The sequence below is a fragment of the Lepidochelys kempii genome, chromosome 13 (genome assembly GCF_965140285.1).
Source record: "Lepidochelys kempii isolate rLepKem1 chromosome 13, rLepKem1.hap1, whole genome shotgun sequence".
In the NCBI taxonomy this organism is placed as follows: Eukaryota; Metazoa; Chordata; order Testudines; family Cheloniidae; genus Lepidochelys; species Lepidochelys kempii.
The window spans coordinates 41,072,748-41,092,683 of NC_136392.1; the positions used below are offsets into that span (position 1 = coordinate 41,072,748).

General features: G+C 43.0%; 1 gene segment (V, D, J or C); it reads right to left on the minus strand.

The window, feature by feature from the left end:
• The window catches only part of LOC140896676 (T cell receptor alpha chain constant-like), a 113,261-nt gene that overhangs the window by 26,747 nt on the left and 66,578 nt on the right, over nucleotides 1-19,936 (minus strand).

Consider the following 19,936-nt stretch of genomic DNA (forward strand, 5'->3'; position numbering starts at 1 on the left):
AATGGGAATTCAGCTCACCTGGAGTAACGAGAAGTTTGGTCCCACTTCCAAATACCAGCTTCGCCAATGTGCCAGTATTTACACTGTGGTACAAAGCCCTACAAAATGGCGTGTCTGTGTTGTCACATGGGTGGTTGAGGGTTAAGAATGTAGCGAGAGTACTGGGTTGTGAAATGGTAGCCCAAGGGTGGTGGGTGGACCTCCAGAGTACTATACAACAGGGAACATGAGCCTAATGAGAACTTTGTGGGCAACTTAGTTTAAGAAGCCTCATCCTATCTGTGGACATCTCTTGGCTGGAATCTAACTGGATAATGCTTAACCCCAAAGCAATCTAGATTCTTCCATTTGGTCCCACCACAAATTAGTGTGACAGACGGACAGATAGATAGACATACTTCTAGTTTTCTTCACTGACATGTTCACTATGATGAAGTGAGCTGTAGCTCACGAAAGCTCATGCTCAAATAAATTGGTTAGTCTCTAAGGTGCCACAAGTACTCCTTTTCTATTTGCGAATACAGACTAACACGGCTGTTACTCTGAAACCTAACATTAAACTTGTTTATTATTACTTGGCCATTCCAAATTGCCCATCTCTTCCAATGTAAAACCAGTCACTCCTTGAATAATTAAAAGGAATCAACCAAATGCATCTTACTTGGTTTAATAAGAAGCCTTGTCCCACTCCCGAAGGTGAATTTGAAGCCATCATTGTTCACACAGTGTTTATCACCACAACAAAAACTTCCCCGGAACCATTTTATATACACCTATTTCACCCTGCTTATTCCAATCCTTTCACTTCTTGGATAAAATACACATCATTTATTCTGACCCATCCAATGTTTTCCTGTGCCCCCCTTAGTCCTAGTTATATTAACCCCCTTTTGGACCAAATTAAGCAGTTACTCTTCTTACCTGTCAGATTTTAGCATAATCTTCCCTCTTACTATTAGTCCTCTCGTAACACCTAGAATCTCCATCCAAGGTCAGGGCTACATTCTTATCACTCTCTTGCCTATTGCTGTGGAACCGAGGCACAGCGGTCACTGATTAGGGCCCCATTGCACTGGGGAGCTACACAAAGCATATGTGGAGAGACAGTCCTGCTCCATAGAGCTTGCAGTCTAAAATAGGAAGGGCGGTATGGGAAACAGAGACAAAATGATGCCTCCAAGGTCACAGAGCAGAGAAAGGAACAGACGCGGAGGGTCTGGAACAGGACACTGCTCCCCTGTCCGCTAGACCCCTCTAGCGCATTTAATGTCACACTTACTTGGGTTCACTCTTAATCTGGTTCCATCCCCAAAAGTGAGTTTGGCCCCAGCGCCTACATTATTCACACAGTGGTTGATGCTGTGACAGAAACATCATTCCTCTACTTCCTCTGAGCCCTTTACCAACATATGCACCTTCCTGCAGGCTGGGCTCAGGATTTAATGTAGTGAAGCCACAAATGACCTCTACAGATACAGAAAGGATACAGTCCTGGAACATGTTAATCACCAGACTGATGTTCTGTTGATCTCTGTGTTTTACGTTATCCTGGGTGGATGGGGGTAATTTGCTCCTCACCCACCACAGTATAATTCAGGAGTAACTTTAACCAAGTCTATCCATCTGTCATCTCCTTATATCGAGTCCCGTCAGATACTAGAATGATGGACAGCTGTGGGAGAACTAGAAAGGAGGAAGGGCTATTCATATCGCAATAAGCAAACAGCATGGACATCTTCGCTACACCAATATCAGGCTCACGCATTAGCACGCTGCCATTCTAATTCACCTGTCCCATCAACTACAAAACCGCCACGAAGGGTTCAAAGGGAGAACATGCATGCCTCTTACTTGGTTTAACAAGAAGCCTGGTCCCGCTCCCGAAGATGAATTTGTAACCACCAGTGTTCACACAGTGCTTATGAGCATAACAAAAACATCCCCAGAACCACCACATGGACAGACACGCACAACTTCTATCCTTGCTCATTCCCATCCTGGGACGATTTAACTAAAACATACAGTATTTATTCTTCTACTGTATGTATGCACTACTCACTTCTCTCCCTTAGTCCTAGTGTTACCCGTCTTGGAAAGTCTTCAGGGTGGACTTTTTAAAAGCGGCTAAGGGAATTAGGTGCAATGGGGCAGAGTTGCAAACTCACCTAAGATATTAAGCAGCACAATCCTATAGGTTTTTAATGGGACTTTTCAATAGCTTTTAAAACCAGATGGGATCATTAGATACATCATCTAGTCTGAGCACCTACTACTGGCCATAGTGACCCAGTTACCCTGTATTGTTTTTGACTAAAGCATATCTTCCAGAAAGGCACCAAGTCTTGACCTGAAGACTTCAAGAAAGAGTGCCTTCTTTATTTCCCTTAGTAGTTTGTTCCAATGGTTAATCGTCCTCCCTGTTAAAATGTTGTGCTCCATTTCGATTTTGAATGTATCTGGATTTAACTTCCAGCTGTTGGTTCTTGGTATGGCTTTTTCCACAAGATTCTCCACATAGTATCCTCTCCTTTGAAGACACTTATACACCATGATCAAGTCACGACTTGAGCTTGTTTTTGATAAACTAAACAGATTGAGCTTAAATCTCACAGTGTAAGGCAGGGGTGGGCAAACTTTTTGGCTTGAGGGCCACATCGGGGTTCTGAAACGGTATGGAGGGCCGGGTAGGGAAGGCTGTGCCCCCCGAACAGCCTGGCCCTTGCCCCCTATCCACCCCCTCCCACTTCCTGCCCCCTGACTTCCCCCCTTAGAACCGCTGACCCATTCAACCCCCCCTGTTCCTTGTCCCCTGAGCATCCCCTCCTGGGACCCCCCGCTCCTAACCACCCCCCTAGGACCACACCCACTATCCAACCCCCCCTGCTCCCTGTCCCCTGACTGCCCCGACCCCTATCCACACCCCCGCCCCCTGACAGGCCTCCTCGGGACTCCCACGCCCTATCCAACCCCCCCGCTCCCCGCCCCCTTACCATGCCACTCAGAGCACCAGGACTGGCAGACGCACTGCCTGGCCGGAGCCCGCCACGCAGTCTAGAGCACTAGGGCAGGCCGGCGCCTCTCACAGCCACGCTGCCTGGCAGGAGCTCGCAGCCCCACCACCCAGAGTGCTGGCGACGTGGCGAGCTGAGGCTGCGGGAGAGGGGGAGAGGAGGGGCGGGGGCTAGCCTCCCCGGCCGTGAACTCAAGGGCCAGGCAGGACAGTCCCACAGGCCGTAGTTTGCCCACCCCTGATGTAAGGCATTTTCTCCTGCACTCAAATACATTTTCTGGCTCTTTTCTTGTGCTTTTGAACATGCCCCCCTAACTGCCATTGAAATTCAATGGGATTTGTGCAAAATTAATCCAAATTAATTAATGGTATGAATTAAACTAACCCAAGTTAAGGTCTACACATGGGTTTAATCCAGTTATATCTATCCACTTTGAAAGTGAATTTGGATTAACTTTCCTGAGTGTCCCCATGTTGACAAGCCCAAACTCACTTGGGCTACTTCAACAACCCCACCCAAAAGCAGTGCCTTTTGCTACTCCATGTTCACATTCATCAACTCCCAGAATATTGATCATCTTACTTGGTTTCACTCTCAGTCTGGTTCCATCCCCAAATAGGAGTTTGTCACCAGTTCCTCCATAATTCTCACAGTGATTGGCCATATGTCAGCAATCCCGGCCCCACACTTCCCATCATCTCGTTACCAATTTATCCAACATTCTAGATGTTAGGATTAGGCTGTTGTCTATTGCTATATAGGCACATATGATATTGTGGGTTGAATAAGCACTTCTTGAGCACAAGAATAAACAAAGAAAGAATGGGCCTTTCCATCGATTTGAGCACCCAAATCTAACTTAACATCAATGGGAGCTGGGTACTATGGAAAAACCCATAACTGACTTGCCCAAGGAGTTTGTTGCAAAGCAAGCAATTAAGCCCCATTTTTTTTCCATTTCAGTCCAGCATTCCTGCCGGTGTATGTTATGGGCAGTTTGTAGCCATGCTGGTCCCAGGATATTATGGCAACAAGATGGGTGAAGTGATATCTTTTATTGAACCAACTTCTGTTGGTGAGAGAGGCATGATTTCGAGCTTTCACAGAGCCCTTCTTCCGGTCTGGGATTGAGTTAGTTCCCCAGACCTGAAGAAGTGGGTCCAGTAAAAGATATTTGCTCACCCACCTTGTCTCCCTGTGTATGTTATGGTCAATCTATCCCTCTAACCCATGGAAGACTCTTTTCCCTCTGTACTTACTGGGCTCCACTGATACTCTTGTTCCACTCCCGAAGATGAGCCTGTTTCCTGCAGTATTCACACAATGCTACGCGTCCCATCAAAATCCCTTCTAGCTACACAAATGGATCCCTCTGCTCACCCTACAAGCTCTCTTCTTGCTATTTCTTCCAGCTCCACGACAAGTCTTGGTTTTAACTATTTTCCTTGAGTTTCTTCTCTTCTTGTTGTGATTAGCATTTAGGGCTGGATTTTCAAAGTTGTTTGGGTGCCTAAAGATGCAAATTGGTGCCTAGTGATATTTTCAGAAGTGCCATAGTAGGTGAGTTTCTCCCATGGACTTTAATACTTAGGCATTTTTGAAATTCCCTTTAGGCACTGAGCTGCACCTTTAGGGCTTGAATACCTTTGTAAATCTGGCCCTTGGGCCCTGGACATAACCTACACCATAGATATCATATGAAGGAAATAAGTTTGATTCGGTCATCTGGGGAAGAGGTATAAATCTCTCTCTCTCTCTCTCTCTCTCTCTCTCTCTCAGGACAGTTAAAAATACAGAAATCCTCAGCTGGTGGGAGGAAGACTTTCCTTTCCCAACCAAAGTTCATACTTACTGGGGATCACCGAGAGTTCTGTTCCTTTTCCAAACAGGACCTTATATCCTGTATCATACACACAGTGAAATATACCACTACAGATTCTGCACTTCACCTCTAGCCTTCTCAGCATCTCCATGCTAAAGGTGTAGAGAGAGATGGAAGGGAAATGATTTCCCCATCCTGCACTGGAACAAAACTCAAATTTTTATTATTATTCTTTTTTAGAGCAAGAGACAGACAGCTAGACATTCCAGAATAGCCAATAGCCTGATGTTTAGGGCACTTCCTACAATCTGGAAAACCCAGGTTTGGGTCCCTCTTATTCCTCATTAAGAGGATCTTAAGAACGTGGGTCGCCTGCATGCCAGATGAGTGTTGTAATTACCTGGCTATTATGGGATGGGTCTCCCTGATGTTTTGACCAGAAATTCCATCCTGCACCTGAGAAACTTTCGCAATGAATAAACATTTTCCAACCAAAAGAACCCAAAACATTTTGTCAAAAATTTCCCAACCAGCCATGATAAAGAGATGACACAAGGGAAGATAGATAGACTGACATAGTTACTTACTAGGTTCCACATTTAAAATGGTTCCTGACCCAAATATCAATTTGTTTGCATCAAACACACAGTGATCTGCGTCCCAACAAAAACTAGCCTCTCTCTTCTCCAGTCTGAGCTTGTTACTGATGGTTGAAATAAATTAACCTGATTGCTCCTGGGTTTGCTACTTGCTTCATTCTCATTTCTTTGCAAGTTTAGGAAATAAAATAGATTGTAAATTAGATTAAATTTAATAGTGTTATACGTTTATCAGGAAATACTGGAGTCGTCAGAAGAATTGTTTCCTTTGTGGAAGCAATTCTCAGCTTCCCAACTTGGAAAATCCCAATTCTACAGGATAAGAACATGGGACTTTTCTATCTAGTTTATTACCCTGTCTCTGCTAGTCGCCAATACCGGCTGTTCCAGAGGAAAGTGAAAGTGACCCTGCACTGGACAGTCATGGGAGAACCCAGAGTTTGGCTTATACCCTGGTTTATAGCCCTTCCAAACTGATAAGATTTACTCTTTGCTAATGTAATTCTCCATCATCATCCATATAACTGTCCTGCTCAATGAAATCTATGCCAAGGAGTTCAACAGGCTAACTGTCCATTTTATGGGGGAGAAATTATTTCTTTTTATCAATTTTACACTTACACTATGAAGTCCTAAAAGGGCAGGGATAATTTCACACACAAATCAGTCTTTGAATCATGATTTGAGGCTGTCAGTAACTCAGCCAGAGGTTAAGGGTCTATTACAGGAGTGGGTGGGAGAGCAGGAGCTCAGACTAGATGATCATGATTGTCCCTTCTAACCTTAAAGTCTATGAGTCTAAGTACCCACCTAGCCCTGTGTGAGCCAGATCCTCAGTATTTATTAAGTCAGTATTGCCCCATTTTGGTCCGTGAAACTTAGTCAATTTAGGGCAGCTGAAAGTATGTCACTGGATGGTTACAAGGGAATACAAAATGCCACAAAAATGGATGCACTGCCATTGGAAATTTGGTCTTTGAAATCAGGTTTGCTAAACACCATTCACTTGTGTCACTAAAATTTTGTCATTGATCATTATTAGTAAAGGAAATCCTTAATTCATTCATGCTACTCACTGGGTTTCACCGTTAAAATGGTCCCATTGCCAAATATCAGCTTGTCCCTGTTAGTACTCACACAGTGATCTACGGCCTAGCAAAAACCAACAGAGCTTTGTCCTCCCTGAGAGAGAGATTTTGCTTTTTCGTGGATATTATTTATCAATCACCCCTGGAACATAGAGCAGAGAGTTGACCTCTATGTTGCATTTGACTGGTTAGAAGACTGAGCTGTCTATAGCTCTCCTTCTATCACGCAGGGAGAATTTTTAATGGCTCTAGTGACTGAATAAGGTAGACTCAGGATAACATTTTCAAAAGGGCCTAAGTGACTTAGGGTCAACCACATGGTGGTGAGTCTCAGAGCCTGGGTCTACTGAGCCAGGCTTGCACTATGGGACGAAAAGGAGGAATGTAGACATTTGGGCTCAGAGCTGGAGGCCAGGCTGTGAGGAGACGCACTCCACTCACCAGGTTTCAAAGCCCAGGCTCCAGCCCAAGACCAAACACTGCATAGCACAAGCCTGAGTCAGGTGACCCAGGCTCTGAGACTTGTCACTGTGCGTCTTTTTTTGCAGTGTAGACGTACCCTTAGGAGGCTAAATTCCATTTTCAAATGAGACCTAGCACCAGATTTTTAAAGTCATTTCGACTCCTTAGTGGGATTTTCAAAAGCATCTGGTTTCATAAAACTGACTGATTTCAATGGGAGTTAGGTGCTTCTGGAAATGCATCTGGGCTCCTATCCGCAGCTTTAGGTGCCGAACCACCTTTGAAAATCTGGCCCTCAATATCTTCAGTGCCTTTGAAATTTTCACCCTTAAATTTCTTTCTTTTCTTCACCACCTCTACAATAATGAAAAAAAAAACCAAACAGTTTCTTTGTTTACCTTCCCAACAGACTGTGATACTCACTGGGAATCACCGAGAGCACCATCCCCTTTCCAAAGATCAACCTGTTTGCATCATACACCCTGTGAGACAACCCCGTACAAATATCCTCTTACGTCCCAGCTGCAAGCAAGGGAATGCCAACTGCCTATTATCATGTGTACATACATCTATCCATTTATCCCAATACACACCCATCCAGCTAGCTCTTATCACCATAGATATGAGCATGAACTCTGGGGAATGAATAGAAAGTTATTTTACTAGCTGAACATTTCAGGCCAATATTTCAAGGGACCTTAAGGAGTTGTGCCCAGCTTCATGGAAATTGAAAGGGATTTGGGCATGTAGCTCTCTTATGCTGCTTTGAAATTCCCTGTCCTGATTTCAACACACATAAGTAAGTCAACTTAGGATAGCAACAACTGGAGTGAAAATATATTTCAGATCAATCAAAACCAACCAAATATACAAGCTTTAAAGAATCCCCAAAGAACCCTTTGACACCTTATTGTGTTATAAAAGCAGAATGGCTGGTTTTAACACCAATACTCCCTGGGGTTCACAGTTAACCTGGTTCCTTTCCCAAAGGTTAGCTTTCCAGCTGTCCCACTATACACACACTGCTGTGAGCTTCATCACAAACCCACTAGACCCAAGGGTGCTGATTCAGGTCTTCCTCCAGTTCAAACTCTTACCACAAATGATGTTATTCTGGATTTAGGCCCAGTATTTTTAAGAAACTTTGTGAAACAGAGACAGATGGATGGACACACAGACTGGAAAATAGGTACATACTTGGTTGAACGGATAACTTTGTCCCCACCCCAAACTGGAGTTTTCTTGCATCGCTACTCACCCAGTGCTACGAAGCCTAACAATAATACCAGCTGCTGCTTGCTTGTCATATGGACCTCTGGCCCGCTCAATGCTCATTCCCCACACTAAGAACTGGAAGCTCCATTGATTCAGGCTGGGGTTTCAGTACTCAGATCCCACTGAAATTTAATGAGACCTAGGGGTCAAACTCCCTTAGATGACTTGAAGAAGCCCAGCCACGTATAGGTGCCAAACACTTCTACAGAGATCTTTTCCTTGGGACTGGGTTTTAATTTATGGTATCTCTTAAACTGCTTCTTGGTCATTTCTGAATTGAAAGAGAGAGACACCTACTTGGAGTTACAGTAACTGTAGTTCCACCTCCAAAGATCATCTTCCCCCAGCCAGAACCATCATACACACAATACTCATTCCCTTTGCAAGAACTCCTTTGCCCTTCCTCTCCTGATGTCATTCATTAACAAAGGAGAGATTCTCAAAGGCACAAGAGGTCGGCTGGGTATCCTACTCCTATTGATAGTCAAGGCAATTTGGGTGCTTTTGCTCCCACTCTATTTGTGCTCATAAGCATTTCTTGCCCCTTCCTCTTATGTATCTGGACTTGTTAACCTAGGAGGTCCCTTCCAGTCCTACGTCTTATGTTCCTATGATCCTGGCCATCACTAAAAATTGGAGATTGTGCTGTGTGGACCACCGGTCTGACCCAGTCCGGTAAACCCTATAAATAATAAATTATAAAATAATAAAATAAATCATCATTATTAGAGATGGTCATGAATTTTTCAACTACATGTTTTTTTTTGTTAAAAAAATGCCAATTCATTGCAACCAAAACTGTTCATAAAACTGGATTAGTTTTGATGAATTTCCTGGCTTGAAAAAAAATGTGGAGGAAAAGTTATAAAATTGTCTGAACATTTTGTTTTGACATTTTCAAAATGAAAAATTCCAATTTTCCAGGTCAAACTGAAATTAATTTATTAGGCACATGAGACTTTAAAAAAAAGAGCGGTGTGGAGGTCAAAGTCGAAATGAAATGTTTTGAAAGTACTGAAACAAATTTTTTGAGTGAGTTAAACCAGGAAAAAAAAATCCGTTTTTTGGTTTATGAATACTTTTGAGATTTTGCCTTTTCGTTCTGATTGGAAATGGAGAAAAAAATTAAACTCTTCAAAATATTCATGGGATGGGAATACTGTTTCCTACATTATCGGTAGGTAATTATCACTGAAACACATTTTCTCACACGTCTTTCCCAGATTAGAAACAAGACGTAATTTTTTAACAGTGAGAGCAATTAACCGTTGGAAGAGTTTACCAAGGGCTGTGGTGGATTCTCCAGCACTGACAATTTTTAAATCAGGATTGGATGGTTTTCTGAAAAGAACTGCTCTAGGAATTATTTTGGGGAAGATTTGTGGCCCATGTTATCCAGGAACGCAGATTAGATGATCACAATGGTCCCTTCTGCCTTTGGAATCTATGAATCCATGACTTCTGCCTACAGAAATCAATTAAGCTGATCAATAATCACTGGTAACATGTTATAAAAAAATATTTCAGATCTGGTAATGGTGCCTTAACATTTCTGATTTTAAACAAAGAATCTGCCAAGGTATTTATATGAAATCCAATATGGGAGTCGCAATTCCTATTAATTATATGTGGAAAGTGCTCGGATACTACAGGGATGGACAGCAGGATAAAACCATGATCGGGAGAAAGGGAATGTGGGAGGAAAGGATACAGAGAAAAAGTCACGTACTTGGTTGAACTGATAACTTCGTCCCCAGCCCAAACTGGAGTTTTCTCGCATTGTTATCACACAGTATTATGCAGCTTAACAATAATAGTAGCGATGGCTATTTGTAGTCGGGGTTCCATGCACTGAGGCTGGGTTTTTAGTGAAGTTTCTGGAACCCAGATCCCAGAGAAATTCAAAGACAGCTGTGTATCTAACTCCTTAGACTACTTTAAAAATCCCAGCAATCTACAGGTGCCAAACATTTCCATATAGATCTTTCCCTTCTTTTTGGGTAGAGTTGGTCAATTTTGTTTCTTCCACTCATTCTTTCCTTTGCTGACAAATGGCTTAATGGCCAAAATGAATTTTGGATGAAATTTTCCATTTGTCTGAAAAAAAAAAAACCAGAAACTGTTGTGTTTTTTGTTTGTTTTTGTTTTTGGGTTTTTTTGTAACTTTTGAGTTTTCAGTAAAACAGTTCAATTTTTGGTTTTCAAAAGCTGTAAAATTTTATGGAAAGCTGAAAATGATTTTTGACTCATGGATTTTGTTTTAGGGGGTTTTGTTTTGTATCTGGGGAGAGAGAAATTTAGAAAAAATGAACATTTTTCATAATTTCCTGTGAAAAATACTTTACACTCTTTGACCATCTCTACACTGAGCTTAGATTACTCCAACTCATCAATCATTTCTTGGTCATTTCTGAATTAAATTGATGAGTCAGCTACTTGGAGTTACAGTCAACACTCTTCCACTTCCAGAGGTTGGCTTCCCCCATCCAAAACTTCCATCCACACAATACACATCCCCTTTAACAGAACCCTTTTGGGCTCTCTCTCTCTCCTGCTCCCTACCCTCCTCTTGATGGGTTGGGTGCCCAAGGAAGAGGCAGGCTGGTCCAATGAATAAGGTGCTGATGTGATATTTGAGAGACCTGGCTTTGATTTCCCACTCTATTACAGATTTCTTATGTGACATTAGTGGGACCTAGGCCCTGAATCCCATTGAAATATATCTGATTTTCTCATATTTATTTCATCCCATTTCTCTTGCATGTACTCCCTTGTTGCACACAATTTTTTTCAGACGATAAAGAGATAAAGATTTTTGTTTAGGATGGGATTTTCAAAGGGCCATAAGGGATTTAGGCACCCTAATTCAGTGAGGGATGGTGCCATAGCTACGGCTTTGGGTTGTTTTGCAGTGTCCTAGCCGTCAGTGATATCTGTGACAATGAGTTCCAGAGGATTATTAATACATTAAGACACTGAGAGTTTCAAAGCAAAGACCCCATAGTGTCCTGGGTGCCCAATTCTTGATAAAATGAATGGGAGTTAGACAGTGGAATACATTAAGCAGCTTCAAAAAAATCCCACCTCATACATATATCTAACTCACCATTAAATTATTAGTAGTAGCAAATATACTTACTTGGCAATACAGTCAGTCTAGTCCCTGATCCAAAGTCATATTTATAGCCTTGATTAGCACAGTATCATAGCCCTTTACTTAAACCTGTAGGGTTGGATCTTCAGCTGGTGAAATTTTCACAGCTCTCTTGACTTCAATGGAAGTCCCCTGATTTACACCAGATGGAGATCTGAGCCCATTGGCTTCAATGAAGCTATGGACAATTTACACCCACTATGGAATCTGATTCCATAACTTTAAATTGAATTCTACTTAATCTCTGAGGGTTGGACTTCAAATGGAGACAAGCCACCTACTTGGCTGGATGAAGACTTTGGTTCCCGCTCCGAAGATCAGTTTACCAGCACTTGACCCAGTAGTCACACAATGCTTAGGGCCTTTACTGAAACCTTCCAGCCTGATCACTTCTTCTGTCCATGACTCCCTCTCTCCCGTTTCATTTATCACCCTTCTTTTCCATACAGTGCTCTAGGTCTCAACAAAAGGGATCAAATCAGGGCTTAAATTCATCCAGAGCTGTTCGGAGCACAGTGCCAGTAAATATTGTTAACCCCCTTGGAGTTTTCATAGCATGTTGGTGGAGGAGCATGAGGGGAGCTCCAGGAAATATTCTATGACAATAGAAACCCTGGATCAAGTGATAAAAGTTTCATGTGGTTCCTTCACCTTATTTTTGCCTATATCTGTGGGGAAAAAAAAGAATTTGTGCAGCTTTGAAAACAGCACACTTTCAGGGTGTCCACTCTCAGGAGTCCCTTATTAAAATGATTTAATATTACTTCCACACACTCCTCCCCGGATCTTAGCACAACTGACTAGCTTTCATGCCAAGATATTTTTTTCAACATTTGCAAAATTTGGCTTTAAACACAAATGTAACTGCTGCTTTGACTCTTGAGGAGACAATGGTTTCTCCAGGTTCTCATATTGTCTGCATCACCATAGTCTCTGAGCATCTCCTCCGAACTAATAACTCATCTTCCAGTCTCCTCACCTTTCCTTTCTGGAGGTTTATGGTTTGTTTTAAAGCAGAAGTTCATTCCTTGCATAATTCCTTGCTCTTACGCCTCACAGGAAAAGATACATGGATTCAAAACACGTCCATAGATTCAAAGGATGAGATTAGCAAAGCTACCTGAGGGATCTGACCATCAGGAGGGTTTGAAAATCACATCCCTTGATTTCAAGGTCAGAAGGGACCATTCTGGTCAGCTACTCTGACATCCTGAATAACACAGGCTGGAGACTTTCACCCAACGATTCCTATAACTTCTGGTGTTTTTTTAAAAAAGACATCCAGTCATGATTTAAAAACTCCACACAATGGAGAATCCACCACAGCCTTGGGAAGCTGCTCCCGTAATGAATCACCTTCACTGTTAAAGAGCTGCATCTTATTTCCACTTCAAAGTTTTTCTAACTTCAGCATCCAGCCCCTGCAACTTGTTACAACTTTGCCTGCTGGAAGGAAGAACCCATGTAGGAAAGGGTAGAAAAAGATTCAGTTGATGGGAGTCAAAGACAAATTCAGCCAAGAAACAAGTCAAAAAGACACTCAAAATATGAGTGCTAGGCTGTGAACTTCTCACTCAGGCTGGTGACCAATTACTATACATGAAAATAACTCATCAATGTGAGTAAAGGCTCTGCTCTATGGCCTTTACTGAGTATAGATATATTTTGCCAAAATGACCAACTGTCTTTCTTTCCCCTGCCACTACTCAGTCCAAAGAAGGAAAAAACTTACTTGGTTTAACAATGACCATGGTCCCAGCTCCAAAGATTAATTTGTTATTAGTCCCATAATCCCACAGTGTTTGCCACCTTTACAAGAAGTTCTACAGAGCTTCCTGAAGGGTGGGCACTTACAAATGGGTTCCTTGAGCTATTCCTGGCCAGGTTATTCCATAATTGTCCACCATGAGGTTCCCTCAGCCATTCTCTGAAGCATTTGGTAATGATTGGAGACAGAAACCTGGGATGAGGGGATTCTTGTTCTGACCCTTCTGTTCCTATTTTTCCTTACAGTGTCAGTAAATATTCACCTAAGTCCTAAAAGAATGAAAAATGTAATAGTAAAGAGACTTAATAGAGTTGAGCAGTCAGATACGATAATCACAGGCACAGTATAAAAGTGAGAGAAAGAAAGAGAGAGAGATTTCCTAGAGGGAAGGACAGCAAGACATACAGAGCGAGAGAGAAGAAATCAGAATATAGAGAAAGAAATATAGAAAGACAGAACAGAAAGAAAAAAAATGATTCTATGAAGGGAAGGATGGATATCTAGATAGATTCCAAGACCAGAAGGGGACCACTGTGATCATTTAGTCTGACCTGTTGTGTAACACAGACCAGAGAACTGCCCCGCAATAATTCCTAGAGCAGAAGTTGAATGGCCTGTGTTACACAGGAGGTCAGACTCAGTGATCACTATGGTCCCTTCTAGCCTTGGAATCTACGAGTCTGTCTATCTATCCTTCCTTTCTGGAAATCTTTTGTTCACTCTGTATTTCTTTCCCTCTCTTTTGGAGGGAAGAATGGATGGGTACATAGATGGATGGATAGATTCATGGACAGATGGATATGTGACCCTAGAAACAGGACTGAGCTTCCAAGACCAAAACGTATTTTAAGGCAAAGAAATTACATACGAAGGAAGGCAACTTACTTGGTCTGACAGACAACTTCGTGCCAGAGCCAAAGTTGAGCTTGAAGCTCCCCGAATCAGTATTCACACAGCATTTCCTGCCATCACAAAAACCCTGCAAAGTTCTTGGCCCCTTTACCTAGACATGGGCAAGAGACATGATAGCAAATCCCAAAGCTCTAACTAGAATCCCTTTGTCTAGGAATTGCAAGGACAGGATTGAGGGACACTGGCAGAGCTGGGGAGAGAGGGGAAAATCCCAGGTCTAGGATAGCAGAAAGCTGTGGGTTGGGATTGAGGAGCATCCGCAGAACTGGAAGGGGAGCCCAAGGCTTGGATAGCAAAGGGTTGTGGGTCAGAAATGAAGGGCGTCAGAAAAAACTTCTGTGAAGGAGAAATTCAGTTCTGTCCAGCCCTGAGTGATTCTCCAGCTCCCACAATGTATTAAAAATAGACATCCTCAGAAACTCAGAAATTCAACTAAAACCATGAGTACGGCACTTACTGGGTACAACAAGGAGCCCTGTCCCACTCCCAAAGGTGACTTTACCAGCGCCAACATTCACACAGTGTTTCCCACTGCAACAAAAACCCTGACAGCATTGACTAGGAACTAACCTCCCTAAGCCAGAATTGGGGAGGAAGGTGCTCCACCTCAGGCAACGTTTCCAATTATATTCGACATGGATACCAAATGGGATATTGAAAGGAACCTAAAGGAAGAGAGCCCCCAAATCCCCTGGGCTCCTTTGAAAATCCAATCACAAGAACATATGTAGGTAAATAAATAGCTCTGCAGTGTGTGAAGTAGAGTGGTCCAGGTGCTAGCCAAAGCACTTGGGAAATCCAGATTCAAATCCCTCCTCTGCCATGGACAATTTCTGTCACTTTGGGCACGTCATGTGTACTCTCTGTGCCTCAGTCTCCCATCAGTGAAATTGGGACATTATTTCCCTACCTCACAATGGTGTTGTGTGGCTACATACACTAAATTCATAGACTCCAAGGCCAGAAGGGACCACTATGATCATCTGGTCTGTCCCGCCTGTATAACACAGGGCCAGAGACCTGCCCCCAAATAATTCCTAGAGCGGCTCTTTTAGCAAACCATCCAATCTTGATTTGATGGAGAATCCACCATGACACTTGGTAAATTGTTCCAGTGGTTAACTGCTCTCACTGTTTAAAATTGACGCCTTATTTCCAATTTGATTATGTCTGGCTTCAACTTCCAGACATTGAATCGTGTTAGACCTTTCTCTGCTAGACTGAAGAGCCCACTACTGAATATTTGTCCCCCACATAGGTACTTACAAACTGTAAGGAAGTGACCCCTGAACCTTCTCTTTGTTAAGTTAAATAGATTGAGCTCATGTCTACCACTATAAGGTGGGTTTTCTAATTCTTTAATCGTTCTCGTGGCTCTTCTCTGCAATCTCTCCAATGTACCAACCTCCTTCAAGAGCATGTTTTCTGCTGTACCTTATTTTGTTAGGGGAGCTGGTCTAAGCCGTAGCATCGTAAGCACTCCACTGGAGGAATGTGCTGGTACGGCTATATCAACACAGTGATGCTAGTTAACCTTGTCTAGTGTAAACTAGGTTTAACACCTCCATAAAATCCTCTGCTGCTCTCATCAGGTCCTTAATGACCAAACGCTCATTTTTAACTGAGGAAACTTTTAAACGGAAAGGCAGAGCACTTACTTGGTCTAACAGACAATTCAGTCCCAGAGCCAATGATTAACCCATATCCCCTTGTGCCAATGTTCACACAACGTTTCCCGTCATCACAAAAACCCTGCAAATCACTGAGCAGAACTCAGCACCTAAAGGATGGTGATAGGATCCCCAAAACCAGAAACTGTGTTTGTAGGACTGAGTAACTTCAGTGTAGCCGGGGTGTCTCCCACATCCATTAACAAAAATAATCACTCCCCAAACGTATCAAAAATGGACATTCTCAGAAACTCACAGTTCAGCTAATGTCCATCACCGTGACACAGCCAGGGGACTTACCAGGTTTAACAAGGAGCCTTGTCCCACTCCCAAAGCTGAGCTTATAAGTACCATCATTCACACAGTGCTTCCCACTGCAACAAAAACCCTAGCCAAGAGAATGGTATCTGTCCCCATGGAGCTGACACCCGTGGGCCAGGAATCTAGGGGCACAATGCTTCGGCCACTATCCACCCCGTAGGCAACACACCCCGCGGTGCCCTTGAAAAATCGACCCATCAAAATGATACATAGATGGATGGATATATAATATCTACCTATATCTAAACACTAATGCAGCAATAAAATCAGCAGCCAATTTCAGGAGGGCCTTGAAGACCAAAAAGACCCTTGTGCCACAGAAGAAGTACCCATGAAGGCAGAGAACTTACTTGGTCTAACAGACAATTTGGTCCCCGAGCCAAAGTCGAGCCCATATCCCCCTGTGCCAGCAGTCACACAACATTTCCCTCCACAGCAAAAACCGCAGCAAATCACTTGGCAAAGTTGAGCACCTCAAGGCCAGCAATATGATTCTGAAAACCAGGAATTTAAGGAGGAAATATTTGTTTGTAGGATTGAGTTGCATGTGTTGGCCAGGGAGCCCAGGGCTGGAATAGCAGGGGCTATGGGTCAGGATTGAGGGATACTGGCAGATCGCAAGGAGGAGCCTAAAGGGATAGGGAGGCGGTGGGTCAGGATTAAGGGGCATTGGAAGAGTTGGCTGTGGTGTGAAGATCCCAGCAGTGGGGGTTGTGAATCAGGACAGACGGGCATTAGCTATTGTGTTGGGAAGTACAATACCAGGACCATTCTGGGTCTGCGCTGAGGAACGTTCTGAGAGCTGTTCATAAGGTCCACCTTCAGCAGGGTGGAATCCAAATTGAACTTTCTCACTCTCTTTTTCCTGGACACACATTTCAGCCTCCCAGTTAAAAGGAAAACACCTTTAAAAGCCCAAGCTGCAGCCCGGTTTTCCACTGGGAAAATTTGGGTTTCTGCCAAGTAGGAATGAAAATCAGCTACACTTACGGGGCTTCACAAGAAGTCTCGTCCCACCTCCCAAGGTGAGTGTGCTGCCGTAGTTCACACAGTGTTTCCCCCCCCTACAAAAATGTAAGAGCTGTTCCTTGTGCAAACAGAGCTCTTTGGGATGGATTAGCCAATACATCCTAGCCTAGTGTTGATATTGTTCCATATAACGGACCAGATCCTCAGCTGCTATAAATCAGTGCAATGCCATTGATGCCAAAGATGTTACCCCAATATACAGTAGCTGGATGTATTTTGTCTGTCTACATCTCCCTGATTGTATTTAATAATTGTAGGTTACAGTCGGGGTTCTGAGACTCAGGACTCCTGGGTTCTTTCCCCAGGTGCGAGAAAGGAATCCAGTCTAGTGACTTAAAAGGGGAGGGTTAGGACCCTGGACTCCTGGGTTCTATCCCCAGGTGCGAGAAAGGAATCCAGTCTAGTGACTTAAAAGGGGAGGGTTAGGACCCTGGACTCCTGGGTTCTAGTCGCACCTCTGGGATGTGAGGAGAGTTTTAGTGTGAAGGGGCTCTAAATTAGGGTTTCTAAATTCCGTCCTTAGTTTTGGGGTGAATTATGGGGTGCAGTGGCAAGAGAGGCATGGGCTGGAAGTCCAGACACTTGGGTTCTAACCCCTGTTCAGAGGGAGGAGAGCTGTCCTGAAGATTAGCGCAAGGGACCGGGAATCAGGATGCATGGATTGAATTCCCTGCTCTGGGAGATAGTGGGGTCTAGTGTGCTAGAGTAGGGCGGAGAGCAGGGAGTCAGGACACCTGGGTTCCATCCCCAGCTTGTACAGGGGAGTGGAATCTAGTGGTCGCTCATGGAGTCTGAAATGTTTCTGCTCTCAGTTAAACATAATTAGGTGCAATGGGAGAGATTTTTGAATGATACAAAAGGCAGGTGCCTGATGCCCATGGACTTAGATAGGAACAGCATTGCCCTTCGTGCCTTGTCCCTTTGTGAACTTCAGCAAAACCAACATATTTTCATTAAAAAAAAAAAAGATTTTGTCACAATTGCATTTTCTGATGGAAAAACTGTTTTGATGAAAAATTTCTAGCCAGCCCTGCTTCAGAGGCCATACAGCAGGAGAAATTAAGGACAGGAACTTACTTGGAATGACAACCAGTCTAGTTCCTCTTCCAAACACTGGCTTGTCGTACCCGCTTGTAGTCCCACAGTGTTCTCTGCCATGACAAAAATCTATCTACTGCAGAGGCCAGGGGGCCATGTTGACAAAAACATGTCAAATTGCAATGGTGGCTAATATTGAAGTCTAAATTGCTAGGCCAGGTGCTCAGTCTAGGGTAAATTGATGCAATGTCATTGAAGTTAATGGAGTTGAGGCTCTGGCTTTGTGTGTTTGGTTGGACAATTACATTGTCTAAAATGGATATGTGAAAAGGAGTGGCCACATGGGTGAGTCATCTAACTATGGATCAGAAAAAGGCAGAATTCTACTCCGGGAAGCATTGTGACTTTTTTTCCTGCTCAGATATGACAGTGATCAGTGACCCTATAAGAAGATTAGATACATACTCCACCACTTTTCAAATCCTTTCTGCCCCTTTTGTGTTTCTCTTAATTTCTCAGTCCTTCTGCTCTTATATTTTATCACTTTAATAAAAGGGAATTATGCCTCATTTCCAAAGGGAATCGATAGGGAGTTAAGTGCCTAATTCTCATTGGCTTTCATAGATTCTGAGGTCAGAAAGGACCACTGTGATCATCTAGTCTGACTGCCTGCAGAACACAGGCCAGAGAAATTCCCCCAAAATATTCCAGTTGGAACTAACCTATACCTATGAGAACTGGAGGTCCAATTCCTTGAGATGTTTTTTGAAAATCCCACATAATGTTCCAAATACTTACTTGGCTTTACAATTAGTTGTGTCCCAGATCCAAAGATGAGCTTGAAATCATTGTTACCCACAGTGATAAAGCCCACGGCAAAAAGACTCACCTCTAGTCTTAAAAAACATTGATGCTGATATTTTCAAAGCTACCCAAGAGATTCCAAGGCCCACTTCCAATAATACAAATTAGGCTTTCAAATCCATTAGATATTTACCAGCATATCTTGGATATTATCACCTACCAGGTTCCACAGTCAATTTCGTCCCTCTCCCAAAGATCAATTTCCAACTTGCTACTGAAGACACACAATGACACATCCAATAACAAAAACAAAGCGCATTATTACTGTGCAGCAGCATCTCTTTGAATTTATGTCTCTTGGGATGTACACATGAATTTTAGCTTCAAAGAAGGTTCCAAAAGAAAAAAAGTATAGTCCAGTATTTCAACCCATAACAGAGTGATCGATTGACCTACCTACCTACCTATTACAGTATCTGAGCCCTTCTTAGATTTTCACTTATTTCAACTATATTGTATTCTACAAACTCTAAGGAATCAAGTCCATTTTCTTCTGGGAGACAGATACTTATTTAAAATAATAACTAAAATACTTTTGTGCTGTCCTGTCCGCAACTATGCATTCAATTAAAATGCTAAAGAAAAACGACTTACTGGGTGTTACAGAGAGTTTTGTTCCCTTCCCAAATATGAGCTTTGTGTTGCCTGTTCCATAATTCCCACAGCAACACACAGCCTTACAATAACCATGCACAGGGGACCAAGCCCTTTGCTCCACAGTGGAAGACTTGTTACATCCCCATTTTTGTTCACAAAAGGCATGATCCAAGGGCCATTGGGATCTTTGGAAAGAATCTCATTGGCTTTAATTGCTTTTAGATCAGGCCCATTGGAGAGAAGGGGGAAACTTACCATGTAACATTATTAATAATTTTATTTCCATAGTGAAATTGAGGATTGGTCCATAAACTCGTTGGTGCTAT